Here is a 14,213-nt window from a genome sequence, read left to right as displayed (position 1 = left end):
TTTTTGAGGCGGAGTCTCACTCTGTTGCCTAGGCTGGAGTACAGTGGTAGAATCTCATCTCAGCTCACTGTAACCTCCAGCGTCCCAGGTTCAAGCAATTCTCTTGCCTCAGCCTCCACACTAGCTGGGACTACAGGCATGCGCCATCATACCCAACTAATTTTTGTATTTTTAGTAGCAATGGTGTTTCACCATGTTGGCCAGGCTGGTCTCGAACGCCTGACCTCAGGTGATCCACCCACCTCAGCCTCCCAAAGTGCTGGGATTACAGGCATGAGCCACCGTGCCTGGCCTAAAGGTATTTATTTCTATTTGATTACAAGAATGATATATGGTTACTATAGAAAATTCCAGAAGTATTATAACCAAAGAAGAAAATTTATTTGCTTTTTAAAAGCAGCTTTATTTAAAGTAATACAGGAACAAAAAACCAAATACTGCATGTTCTCACTTAGAAGTGGAAGGTAAACATTGAGCACATATGGACATAAATGTGGAACCAATAGATACTGTGGACTACCAGAGGGTGGAGGAAGCAGGAGTGGGTTTAAAACTACCTATTTCATTAAAAAGTCAGGAAACAACAGATGCTGGAGAGGATGTGGAGAAATAGGAACACTCTTACACTGTTGGTGGGACTGTAAACTAATTCAACCATTGTGGAAGACAGTGTGGCGATTCCTCAGGGATCTAGAACCAGAAATACCATTTGACCCAGCCATCCCATTACTGGGTATATACCCAAAGGATTATAAATCGTGCTGCTATAAAGACACATGCACATGTATGTTTATTGTGGCACTATTCACAATAGCAAAGCCTTGGAACTAACCCAAGTGTCCATCAATGACAGACTGGATTAAGAAAATGTGGCACATATACACCATGGAATACTATGCAGCCATAAAAAAGGATGAGTTCATGTCCTTTGTAGGGACATGGATGCAGCTGGAAACCATCATTCTCAGCAAACTATCGCAAGAACAGAAAACCAAACACCGCATGTTCTCACTCATAGGTGGGAATTGAACAATGAGAACACCTGGACACAGGAAGGGGGAACATCACACACCAGGGCCTGTTGTGGGATGGGGGGAGGGGGGAGGGATAGCATTAGGAGATATACCTAATGTAAATGACCAGTTAATGGGTGCAGCACACCAACATGGCACATGTATACATATGTAACAAACCTGCACGTTGTGCACATGTACCCAAGAACTTAAAGTATAATAAAAAATAAATAAATAAATAAAACTACCTATTGGAGGCCAGGCACGATGGCTCACCCTTGTAACCCCAGCACTTTGGGAGGCTGAGGTGGGTGGATTGCTTGAGCCTAGGAGTTCAAGACCAGCCTGGCCAACATGGTGAAACCCCATCTCTAATAAAAATTTAAAAATTAGCCAGGCGTGGTGGTGCGTGCCTATAAACCCAGCTATTCGAGAGGCTGAGATACAAGAATCACTTGAACCTGGGAAGCAGAGATTGCAGTGAGCCAAGATTGTGCCACTGCACTCCGGTCTGGGTGATAGAACAAGACTCCGTCTCAAAAAAAAGAAAAAAAAAATTTTAAAAACTACCTATTGGATACTATGCTCACTACCAGGGTGACTGGAGTCACACGCCAAACCTCGGCATCATGCAATGTTTCCATGTGACAAATCTGCACATGGACCCCTGTATCAAAATAAAGGTTGAAATAAAAAAACAGAAAATGGCATCTTTATTGAGATACAATTCACATATAATTCACCTATTTAAAGTGTGTAATCCAGTGGTTTTTAGTATGTCACTGAGTTGGATGACCATCACCACAATCCATTTTAAAGCATTTTCATCACCCAAGAAAGAAACTCCATTAACTATTAGCAGTTATTTTCAATTTCTCTCCTTCCCAACACTTGGTCCAGACAATCACTTATCTACGATTTGTCACTATATATTTTACTATTCTGTCTGTTTATTTGCATATTCTAGACTTTTTTTTTTTTAGGTAAGGTCTTATTCTGGAATGCATCGGTGCAATCTCCGCTCACTACAACCTCCACCTCCCAGGTTCAAGTGATCCTCACACCTCAGCCTCCTGAGTAGTTGGGAGTACAGGCATGCGCCACCATGCCTGGCTAATTTTTGTATTTTTTATAGAGATGGGGTTCTGCCATGTTGGCCAGGCTGGTCTCAAACTCCTGGACTCAAGCAATCAGCATGCCTCCCAAAGTGCTGGGATTACAGGTGTGAGCCACCACACCTGGTCTCAACTTTCTAACTGTAATTATACCACATTTCCCCATCTGCTCCCTCTTCCTAACTGCTCAAGCCTCTGGTAACCATTAGGTTTTTTAGATTCCACATATGAGTGAGATTATGCAGTATTTATCTTTCTGTGCCTGACTTATTTCATTTAACATGTTTTCCAGGCTCATCCATGCTGTCACAAATGACAGGACTTTGCTCTTCTGTATGACTAAATAATATTCCATTGTGTACATATACCACATTTTCTTTATCCATTCATCATTGATGGACAACTAGGTTGATTCTATGTCTTGGCTATTGTGAACAATGCTGAAATAAACATGGGGATGCAGATGTCTCTTCTATATATAATGATTTCCTTTCCTTTGAGTAGATTCCCAATAGCGGGGTTGCTGGATCACAGTATAGTTCTACTTGTACTTTTTTGAAGAACCTCCACACTGTATTCCATAGCAGTTGTCCTGGTTTACATTCCCACCAACAGTGCATAAGTGTTCTCTTTTCTCTATATTCTGGCCAACTGTTTTTTAGTTCAGGGGTACATGGTACATGTGCAGACATGTGCAGGTTTGTGACATGGGTATATTGCATGATGCTGAGGTTTGGGTGCCTAATGATCCTGTCACCCAAGTAGTGAACATAATACCTGACAGGTAGTTTTTCAGCTCTTCTCCTCTTCCCTTCCTCCCCACTTTTGGAATCCCCAGTGTTTGCTGTTCCCATCTTTGTGTCTGTGTGTACTCAGTGTTTAACTCCCATTTATAAGTGAGAACATGCAGTATTTGGTTTTCTGTTCCTGCATTAATTCACTTAGGAAAATGGTCTCCAGCTGCATCCATGCTGCTGCAAAGGACATGATTTTATTTTTTGGATGGTTTTGCCAACACTTTTGTCTTTTTGATAATAGTCATGCTAACAAGTGTCAGGTGATATCCCATTGTGGTTTTGATTTGCATTTCCCTGATGATTACTGGTGCTGAGCATTTTTCATATACCTATTGGCAACTTGTATATCTTCTATGTCTTTTGCCCATTTTTTAATAGGGTTACTTGCTTTTTTTTTGGCTATTGAATTGTTTGAGTTCCTTGTATATACATTTTGGATATTAATCCCTTATCAGATACATAGTTTGCAAATATTTTCATCCATTCTGTAAATTATCTCTTCACTCTGCTGTTTCATTTGCTGTACAGAAGCTTTTTGTTCCATGTAATTCTGTCCATCTATTTTTGCTCTTGTTGCCTTTGCTTTTGTGGTAATATCCAAAACATTCTTACACAGACCAAAGTCATGGAGTTTCCTCTTATGTTTTCTTCTAGTAGTTTCATTGTTTCAGATCTTATGTTTAAGTTATTAATACACTTTGAGTGATTTTTGTATATGATAGGAGATAAGGGTCTAATTTCATTTTTCTGCATGTGGATATCCAGTTTTCCCAACAAAATTTTTTTGAGAGATTGTCCTTTCCATTGTGTGCCCTTGGTGCCTTTGTCGAAAATCAGTTGGCTATAAATGTATGGATCTACTTCTGAGGTCTCTATTTTGTTTCATTGTTCTATACATCTGTTTTCATGCTGTTTTGGTTACTATAACTTTGCGGCTTATTTTGAAATCATGAAGTCTGATGCCTCCAGCTTTACTCTTTTTGCTCAAATTGCTTTGGCTATTTGGTGGCTTTTGTGGTTCTATACAAATTTTAGGATTGTATTTTCTATTTCTGCAAAGAATGTCATTGGTATTTTGATAGGGATTGCATTGAATCTATAATTCATTTTGGGTAGTATGGACATTTTAACAATCTTAATTTTTGCAATCTATGAACACAGGGTATCGTTCCATTTATTTGTGTCTTCTTCAATTTCTTTCATCAGCGCTGTATAGTTTTTAGTGTAGGGAACTTTCATGTTTTTGGTTAAATTTATTCCTAAGTATTTCAATTTTTTGTAGCTATTATGTATAGGATTGTTTTCTTGTTTTTCAGACAGTTTGCTATTGGTGTATAGAAATGCTACCAACTTTTCTATGATGATTTTTTATCCTGCAATTTTACTGAATTTGTTTATTACATCTAACAGTTTTTTTCTTTTTTTTTTTTTTTTTGGTGGAGTCTTTAGGGTTTTTCCAATATAAAATCATTTCATCTGCAAAGAGGAACAATTTAACTTCTCCAACAAAGAAAATTCAAATCACCAATAATACCACTCTCCAGTGATAATCACTTCTAATTTTTTAAAATATACTTCCAGTCTTTTTTATAAGCACAAATAATTTTTTGAAACAAAATGGATTACGTTGCACATACTTGAATTATTTAAGATTCTTTGAATATAAGCAATTTCAATCAGATTAACTTTTAAGTATTAATTAAATAATTAATTCAATACTTATTGAGTACCTACAATGTACGAATAATTTCACAGCATTAAAGAAAAAAAAAACAGACCAACTGGCCAGGCTCAGCGGCTCATGCCTGTAATCCAAGCACTTTGGGAGGCTGAGGTGGGAGATCACTTGAGCTCGGGAGTTTGAGACAGGCCTGGGCAACATGGTGAAACCCTGTCTCTATTAAAAATTCAGAAAGAAAAAAAATGCTTCTGTTTTCAAGATATCGGGTATCAGGACACTCCCAAGTCTGGGTCTGTTTAGTAAACATTATCAATCTGTTCCCTGAACTGTAAACATCTAGAGGCTAGGAATACCTAACTTTCTGGGTATGCAGCCAAGCAAGTCCCAGCCCCATTTTCCTAGTCCTCACTCCAGATAGAGTCACTCTGGTTCAAAGACCTGACAGTGGTGTGCACCTGTAGTCCCATCTACTCAGGAGGCTGAGGTGGGAGGACAGACTGAGCCTAGGAGGTTGAGGCTGCAGTGAGCTGTGATTGCAACACTTCACTCCAGCCTGGGTGACAGAGTAAGATCTTGCCTCAAAGAAAAAAAAATTAAAGAAAAGCAAAGCAAAAACAGGATCTCACATTTGGAAATTTTCGTTCAATAGCCTGGAATTTAACTTTACAACACTACGGTAAAATGCAACCGCATAAATGAACACAACCCTACAGTGTAGCATAGGTTTATTATGGTTTAAATAGACCATCTGTATGTGCTCGAGTTTGCAACTAAAATTAATAAGGTCATGTTACCACTTTAAAATCCATGCAGGAACATTTTCAGGAAGCAAAGGGCTATGGTACTGTCTAATAAGATTCCGAGGCAGGCCTACAGCAGGGCTGCATTCAGTTGGCACCATATGCTTTCTGTGTCCCAAGGATTCTCTTGGGACATATTGACTTACCTGGAGCAGGAAAACAAACTCAATGGAGAATGCAGCCTACACCACAGACATGCTTTTGCCTTTACACACAACAGCAGGACTGAGAAGCTGGGGTTGGCATAGGGCCAGGCAGACCGTTGACAGCAGGTTAAGAAGGAGAACTCTGCAAATGGGCCACAGAGCCTCAGGACTGGGTCTACTCAGTAGCTTTCTAACATTCTGGCAGAGAGTGACATTCTTTATAAAGTAAGAAAGAAGTTTTCTCCCATTTGGAGCTAGAAAGTTTTATGCCTAAAATAAATATGATTCATGTCCTGGGAAAGCTTGGTTCTGAAGAACTCTGTGTCCTTGGCTGACTTACACCTCCCTCACGCCTTAAAATCTGATTTCCGATTTCCAACCTGAGGTGAAAACTCTACCCTTTATTTTCAAGGTGCAGGAAGACCTGGACCCTCAAGAGGAACTAGTCTTTGGGACAGAATTATGCAGCTTATGTCCCAAGAGTTTGTTCGAGCTCCAATTATCAGAAAAGTGTGATAATGCTATGGTTTTCCCCCTTTGGCTCTACCTTTGGAAGTCTCCTAAATTTACTTAGCAGTATTTCCCTGAAGCTACAAAGCCAACCTATTTTTTCCCCCTTAACTCAGGAATGTTTAATATGTAAATACGAATTCCACAGAGATTTTGCTTGACTACCATAGTTTAAGCTGTCAAATTAGTTCAGTGAGTTAATTCAGTAAACTCCATTAACTGATTTATTTTTCTATTGCAAATTAATGTGCAGGTCATCTCTTCAGATACGTGTGTTTTAGGCTGGGCATGGTGGCTCCCACCTGTAATCCCAGCACTATGAGAGGCCGAGGTAGGTGGATCACCTGAGGTCAGGAGTTCAAGACCAGCCTGGCCAACATAGTGAAACCCCATCTCTACTAAAAAATACAAAAATTAGCCAGATGTGGTGGCAGGCACCTGTAATCCCAAATACTTGGGAGGCTGAGGCAGGAGAAGCTCTAGAACCTGGGAGGCAGAGGTTGCAGTGAGCTGAGATCGTGCCACTGCACTACAGCCTGGGCAACAGAGCAAGACTGTCTCAAAAAAGAAAGAAAAAAAAAAAAGAGATATGCGTTTTAAACTTTATGCATAGTAGCAATCAGTTATGTGATAAAACCATTAAATTGCTCAAAGAAAAAAGGACTCTTACTTCATAAGATTAACAAAGTTTCTTTAAACAAGGCCATTTAAAAAAAAATTGATCTGTCAAAATCTGTTTGAATAAAAACATTTAAAAAACACTAAAAATAAACAACAGGAGATTCAATTCACAGCAACCAATTAGAAGGGGCCCAGTTTACCTGAGCCAGCATAAGGAAGTCGCCTCTGTTTTAACTCTGTAAGGAAAGTAACTCTGTAACAACCAATTCTCTTTTTGTTCCTTGTTTCTGCTTTTTTTTTTTTTTTTTTGAGATGGAGTCTCACTCTTGTTGCCCAGCCTGGAGAGCAATGGCACGATCTCGGCTCACTGCAACCTCCACCTCCCGGGTTCAAGCGATTCTCCTGCTTCAGTCTCCCGAGCAGCTGGGATTACAGGCATGCACCACCACACCTGGCTAATTTTGTATTTTTAATAGAGACGGGGTTTCTACATGTTGGTCAGGCTGGTCTTGAACTCCCGACCTCAGGAGACCCGCCTGCCTCAGCCTCCCGAAGTGCTGGGATTACAGGCATGAGCCACTGCACCCGGCCTGTTTCTGCTTTCTTTAGCCTTCTTCTACCTAAAGAAGATAGAAGGCTGAGGCTGAGGCAGGAGAATTGCTTGAACCCGGGAGGTGGAGCTTGCAGTGGGCTGAGATCGCGCCACTGCACTCCAGCCTGGGCAACGAGCGAGACTCTGTCTCAAAAAAAAAAAAAAAAAAAAAGAATGAGATACATGACAGTTTTCACAAAAAGCATAAAAAAAAAAAAGAATGAGATAAGAGAAGGAACAAATGGACATACCTATGGAAGCAGAGATGAGAGATCATCTGATCCCAAAAACGGTAGCTATTGGATGACTACTTCCTATGCAATAGGATTCTATATTCTGAAATTAGATTATCAGATATGCCCCTGAATCGCTTCAATAAATACCCTTCCTCCCTATACCCATAGAGCTGTGTTGAGGAAGTTTTGGTTCTTATCAGCAGAGATCTCCATGAAGACAATGGTGTACTTATCAGCCACAGGCTTCAGAGTAGTTAAGGAAGGAAGCACACATCCTGTGGAATATGCTCAAGACTACAAGGCTTCCTGTGGAGTGCAAGTAGCATGCTGAAGCTCAGACTGGCGGCATCAAAGGAACAAGCTACTGAGATGGACGAGGCATGCAGCTAGGGTGATGAGGTCCCTAAACAAAAAGACTCCCTATCTACAAAGAGTAAATTGAAGGGCACTCGAAAGTATTGAGATTTTAGCTACCTAAGAGAGGGGTACATTCAGTTTCCTAGTCTTACTAGTATATCTTTAATGTATTATAGCATAAATGTACGTTGAAGATAAGCTGATCAAAAAGTCAAAATCTGGCTAGTTGTGACAGTCAATGCACAGGTTACATTTTTGGCAGGGACAAATGGCATAGGGATCACAGCATAAAGAGAGATCAGATCAAAAAGCCTTATTTTTCTTACTACCTCCAGTCCCCTGCTCAAGCGATCCTCCCACCTCTGCTCTGAATACTAGTGGGAACTTCCAGAAAACTAGGATGCAAGAACTGAATGGCCAAAGCACCAACTGCTAGTTATTGCCTTTTAAAAATTATTATTATTATTATTTTTGAGACAGGGTCTTACTCTGTCACTCAGGCTGGAGTACAGTGCGCACAATCTCAGCTCACTGCAGCCTCGACCTCCTGGGGTCTAGCAATCCTCCCACCTTAGCCTCCCCAGTAGCTTGCTTGGCCTACAGACACGTGCCACCACACTTGGCTAATTTTTGTATTTTCTGTGGAGATGGGGTTTTGCCATGTTGTGCAGGCTGGTCTTGAAATCCTGGGCTCAAGTGATCCACCTGCCTTGGCCTCCAAAAGTGCTAATATTACTGGCATAAGCTACCATGCCCGGCCTCTAAAAAATTATTTTTAAGGGATCCAGATGACATTACAGCATGTGGGCCTGGTGCGATGGCTCACACATGTAGTCCCAGCACTTTGGGAGGCTGAGGTGGGCAGATCACTTGAGGCCAGAAGTTCAAGACCAGCCTGGCCAATATGGTAAAACCTTGTCCCTACCAAAAATACGAAAATTAGCCAGGCGTGGTGGCACATGCCTGTAATCCTAGTCATTCAGGAGGCTGAGACAGGAGAATCACTTGAACCCGGGAGATGGAGGTTGCAGTGAGCCGAGACTGTGCCATTGCACTCCAGTCTGGGTGATAGAGTGAGACTCTGCCTCCAAAAAAACAACAAAAATTACAGTATGTGGTAGACAGAGTTGGCTAATTGTCCTCTCAATACCTTTATCTCTTTTTATACTAAGGTTGGAGCCAAATATAGCTAAAGAGTGCATTAAAAATGGAATGTGACTGGGCACAGTGGCTCACACCTGTAGTTCTAGCACTTTGGGAGGCTGAGGTGGGTGGATTGCTTGAGCCCATGAGTTTGAGACCAGCCTGGGCAACATGATGAAACTCCATCTCTACAAAAATACAAAAAATTAGCTGGGTGTGGTGGTGCATGCCTTTAGTCCCAGCAACTTAGGAGGCTGAGGTGGGAGGATCGCTTGAGCCTGGGTGGTGGAGGTTGCAGTGAGCCAAGATCAAGTACTGCACACCAGCCTCGGTAATGGAGTAAGACCCTGTCCCCCGTCCCACCCCCTCAAAAGAAATAAAATGGAATGTAAACAGAAGTAATATATGCAATTTCTGGGCCAGGTGCTTCATTCATTCTTTTCCCTTTAAGTGGGTTGGAATGAGGATGTGGTGGTTGAGCCATTTTCAGACACAGAAATGAAGCCAACTCCCTAAGCACAGGAAAGCAACAAGGGGGAAGGAGCTAAATTCTCTATGTTATAGAGCCACCACTTGGGAATCTTTGTATTTTTGAGTTTCTTGTTCCAACAACATAGCCAGTACCCTAATTAACACCTCATGATTCTCTCCACACACATTGGAACCTGACATAAGAGAAGAGCACAGAAGATGTTTAGAGAGATAATGTGTTTATCACTGCACAGTAAACCTAGATCAAGGGCAATAAACAGAGTCCTGGGAGGTGAGATAGATCCACTAGATCTGAAAAGGATCTTAGAATAAAGATGAGAGCTAACAATACTTAGGAAAAGTCACAGGACATGGTGGCTCACAGCAGTAATCCCAGCACTTTGGGAGGCCGAGGCCAGAGGATTGCTTGAGGCCAGGAGTTTGAAGTCAGCCTGGGTAACATAGTGAGATCCATCTCTACAAATATTAAAAAAAAAAAAAAAAAATTAGCCAGAGATGGTGGTACACACCTGTAGTCCCAGCTACTTGGGAGGCTGTGGCAGGAGGATCACTTGAGCCCAGAGGTCTAGGCTGCCGTGAGCTAAGATCACAACACTGCCCTCTACCCTGGGCAACAGAGTGAGACCTTGTCTCAGAAACAAAACAAAATAAAAACCAAAGTGGGAACCTACCGTAAGGTGAGATACAGTTATAAGCAGGGTAAATGTAAGGGGAAATAGGGAAGATAAATGCAGAAAATAATTGACAAGACAGAATATCTTGGTGATGATGTGGTTTGAATTTTCCCTTGAGGAAGAAATCATTAGGGGGTTGCCAAAAATATTAAACATAATAAAACCAAAAGGCTAAGGACCTTGTTTGTCTTAGTTTGGGCTGCTGTAACAAAATTACAACATAATGCGTAGCTTACACAACATTTATTTCCTACAGTTCTGGACACTGAGAAGTTCAAGATCAAAGCACCAGCAGATATCTGGTGAGGGTCTTTTCTTGGTTTGTAGACAGGTACCTTTTGCTGTATGTTCACATGGCTGAGAGATCATCTCTCTCACATCTCTTCTTATAAGAGCACTAATCCCATTCACAAGGACTCTATCCTCTTGACCTAAGTACCTCCTAAAGTTTCCACCTCCAAATACCATCACATTGCAGATTAGACTTCAACATATGAATTTTGGGGGACACAAACATCCAGTCAATAGCAGAGCTATCAGAAAAACAGTAGGAAGCATTCAACTTTACTATGTCAGAATAATTTCACACAAAAATACTGGAAAATAGTAGACTTGGCTATGAGGTTTCGGCATTTACTTCCTTTGCATCTGGTGTAGTTAAATCCTGAAGAATATTAAGGCACAAACCTAACCCAACATTGGAATAGATAAAAAATATCCTCCGAATTAAGTCCTATATGACTTCATGGGTAATTTCAATCCAGACATGTGCAGAAATTTTCAATTTTTTTTTTTTTTTTAGATGGAGTCTCACTCTGTCTCCCAGGCTGGAGTGCAGTAGCACAATCTCAGCTCACTGCAACCTCTGCCTCCTGGGTTCAAGGGATTCTCTGGCCTCAGCCTCCTGAGTAGCTGGGACTACAGGCGCATACCACCACACCTGGCTAATTTTTGTGTTTTTAGTAGAGATGGGGTTTCACCATGTTGGACAGGCTGGTCTTGAACTCATGATCTCGGTTGATTCACCCGCCTTGGCTTCCCAAAGTGCTGGGATTACAGGCGTGAGCCACCTTGCCCTGCAAGAAATTTTTCATTCTGTTACACAAAATATTTTCATAGCTGTTCCCAATCTTACCTTAAAATTGTGCTCACTGCACAATCGGAATACTGTGTTTGTAACATTATCTCCTGGTTATGTGGTCAGCTTGCTACTTTAATTCAGTCCAAGGCCCTATATTGAGTTGGTGCTCAGTAAATATTTGGATACTTGTTTATTGAATAAGATAGGGTCACACAATTCCAGCTTTTACTAGTAAATGTAGCTTGCAAAATCAACTGATACTAGCATCAGTCTGAACCACACGCTGTATTATGTTGTGTTTAATTGGAGAAGAATTTATTGCAGTCTGGATCTTCAAAAAGGTACTTAAAATTCACTTTGAAAAATATCTAATGTCTGGAAGAAAAAGAAATGGGGACTCTACTGAAAAGGCCTAATGTCATCGACTTATTGGCAAATACAACATGGAATGATATTGCTCTGGTGAAGATGCTTCATCCAGGATATAATTCCTTCCTGTTGCTTCTCTGTGGGTCCTATGCAGAAAAGAGGCTTGAGAAAAAGGCAATTGAATGTTTGTAAGAAGCAGAACATTAAAACCCGGTTAATGATGAAGAAACAAGCTGGTGGATCTAACTAAATAAAAAACTATTTCTGATAGGAAAAATGAAACTTAGACAACCAAGTAATAAAGACTAATTTCAAATGTTGTCTTCGGGCACAATGCTTTTTCCTTATCTCTTCTTAACCAACTGTATTAAATGAAGACTATTATTTATTTAATAGAATTTTATATTTATACTTCCCTGTTGACAGAAAATAAATTTCTCTCTTAAAAAGTAAAAGTTACATGTAACAAAGGGCCTTTGCTGCAGTCTGGAAAGTAGAGCAAATTGGAGTAGGATGAGAAAGAGGAAAGGGAGAGAAAGCGAGAAAGAGGACAATGCCTTGGAACCCACAGTAGTGAGTAGCGTGTTTGTAACATTATCTCCTTGTTTCATGGTCAGCTTGCTTTCTTTGGGATGACCTGAAGTGGGCAGGGAACTCACTCTGAATAGTTTTGAGTTAAAGTGTCCAGCCCCTTTCAGGGGTTGTTGAAGTCATGTCACATTAAATGTTACCTGACCCAGTACCACGGAAGTTGGCGGGAGCGTAAGAGGTAAGAACTGCAAGAAAATGTGTCGACATAAAATTTAACACTGAGCTCTTCATAAAAATGTAAAGCAAGGTGACCCTCTTTAGAAACCCATTAAAGGATTGTAACACCAGCAGAGACAGGATCCCACTTCACTCCACTCCCCCATTAAATCCTAGAACAACAGAGACACTGACGTGAAGGGACTCAATCTAGCATCAGCAATAGTGGAGCGTGATGATTGGTAAGTACATACTATGAGGCAGCGACCCCCTAGTGGCATGCCAAGGTCAGCGCATATCTGAAGAGTGTCAGCAAGACAGCTGTGCCAAAGTGACCAGGCACAGAAAAAAGAGATGGAGTTCTCTTAATGGCTGTCAAAAGATCAGGTTGACTCTTCTGGGACCTGCCAAAAGAAGGAGGAACTTTGAGTGCTAGGAAGATTGGAGAACTGCGGTGCCAGTAGTTACACAGATGGGGGCTCAGAGCCAGAAACTACTATTGTCATACTACTAAACTCTGAAGCTGCTGTGGGATATGAGGATATACTGTGTATTGATTACAGTAAACTTTACTGAATTGTTTAATGTAAATTGGTTGACTCAATATAAAAAAGGCCCTCTACTCAAAAAAATCTTTTGAAAAGATTGCCTAATGTTAGGCTTTAACTCCTAACATCAGGGATAATTTTAACATTATGATAAAGTATCCTGGCTTTATCAGTTTGGAAAATTGCATTTTATCTTGGCTCTTTTGTTTAAAATGTATATGAAACTTATAAAATATGTACTATTTGACATTCTCATTATTATAAATGCAATTTTAATTTGGTGACTAATGAGAACTTGGTGAACCTGGGTTTTTGAACAATTTTAAGAGCCAAAATAGTAATACATTTAAAGGCAAAGGCAAATAACAATATACTATACATAAATATAAAAGCAATACTATTACTAACATAGTCTTTGTTTTTTCATATGGACAAGATCCAGTTCCTATAACCTTAAAAGTAACTTTCTACAGTAAGGAATATGGTGTGTGTATTATAATGCATATGGGAGTAGCTGTCAAATGAAATCTGGTCTATGTTCTACTCAGCAATTCTCTGGGTGAAAAAAAGTGACTTGGCATTCATATCAGGCTTTTAATATTTATTGCCTATTTATATGTATATTGTAAATTCTTTTTTGGGGGAAGGGGGATGGAGTCTTGCTCTATCACCCAGGCTAGATTGCAGTGGTACAATCTCAGCTCACTGCAATCTCCACCTCCCAGGTTAAAGCGATTCTCCTGTCTCAGCCTCCCAAGTAGCTGGGATTACAGGTGCACACCACCACACCCAACTATTTTTGTATTTTTAGTAGGGACAAAGTTTCGCCATGTTGGCCTCAAACTCCTGACCTCAGGTGATCCACCCACCTTGGCCTCCCGAAGTGTTGTGATTACAGGCGTGAGCCACCACACCTGACCTGAATATTGTAAATTCTTGATAGTGTTCAAGAGGCCAAGTTTCAGTGAACCTATAAAAATTGGCCAGTAGCCCTCTCTAAAAGGCATGATGGAGAATATTTGATATTTGGGGAGGAGGGAAAGATCTCATAGAGTATTGCAGCTTCTGCCCCATAAAGAGTGGTTTCTCTCACCACATTTCTCCACCATTATTTTCTTCTCTTTACCTTACCTTATCCTCAAGTGTTCAGAAGACACTTTAGATTCTGGAATAGAACAGGCTAAAGGGTGGTGGCTTATGCCTATAATCATCCCAGCATTGTGGGAGGCTGAAGCAGGCAAATCACTTGAGGCTAGGAGTTTAAGACCAGCCTGTGCAACATGGGCAAAAC

The sequence above is a fragment of the Colobus angolensis genome, unplaced genomic scaffold (genome assembly GCF_000951035.1).
Source record: "Colobus angolensis palliatus isolate OR3802 unplaced genomic scaffold, Cang.pa_1.0 Scaffold70, whole genome shotgun sequence".
Taxonomy (NCBI): Eukaryota; Metazoa; Chordata; class Mammalia; order Primates; family Cercopithecidae; genus Colobus; species Colobus angolensis.
This window is presented reverse-complemented; position numbering follows the sequence as displayed.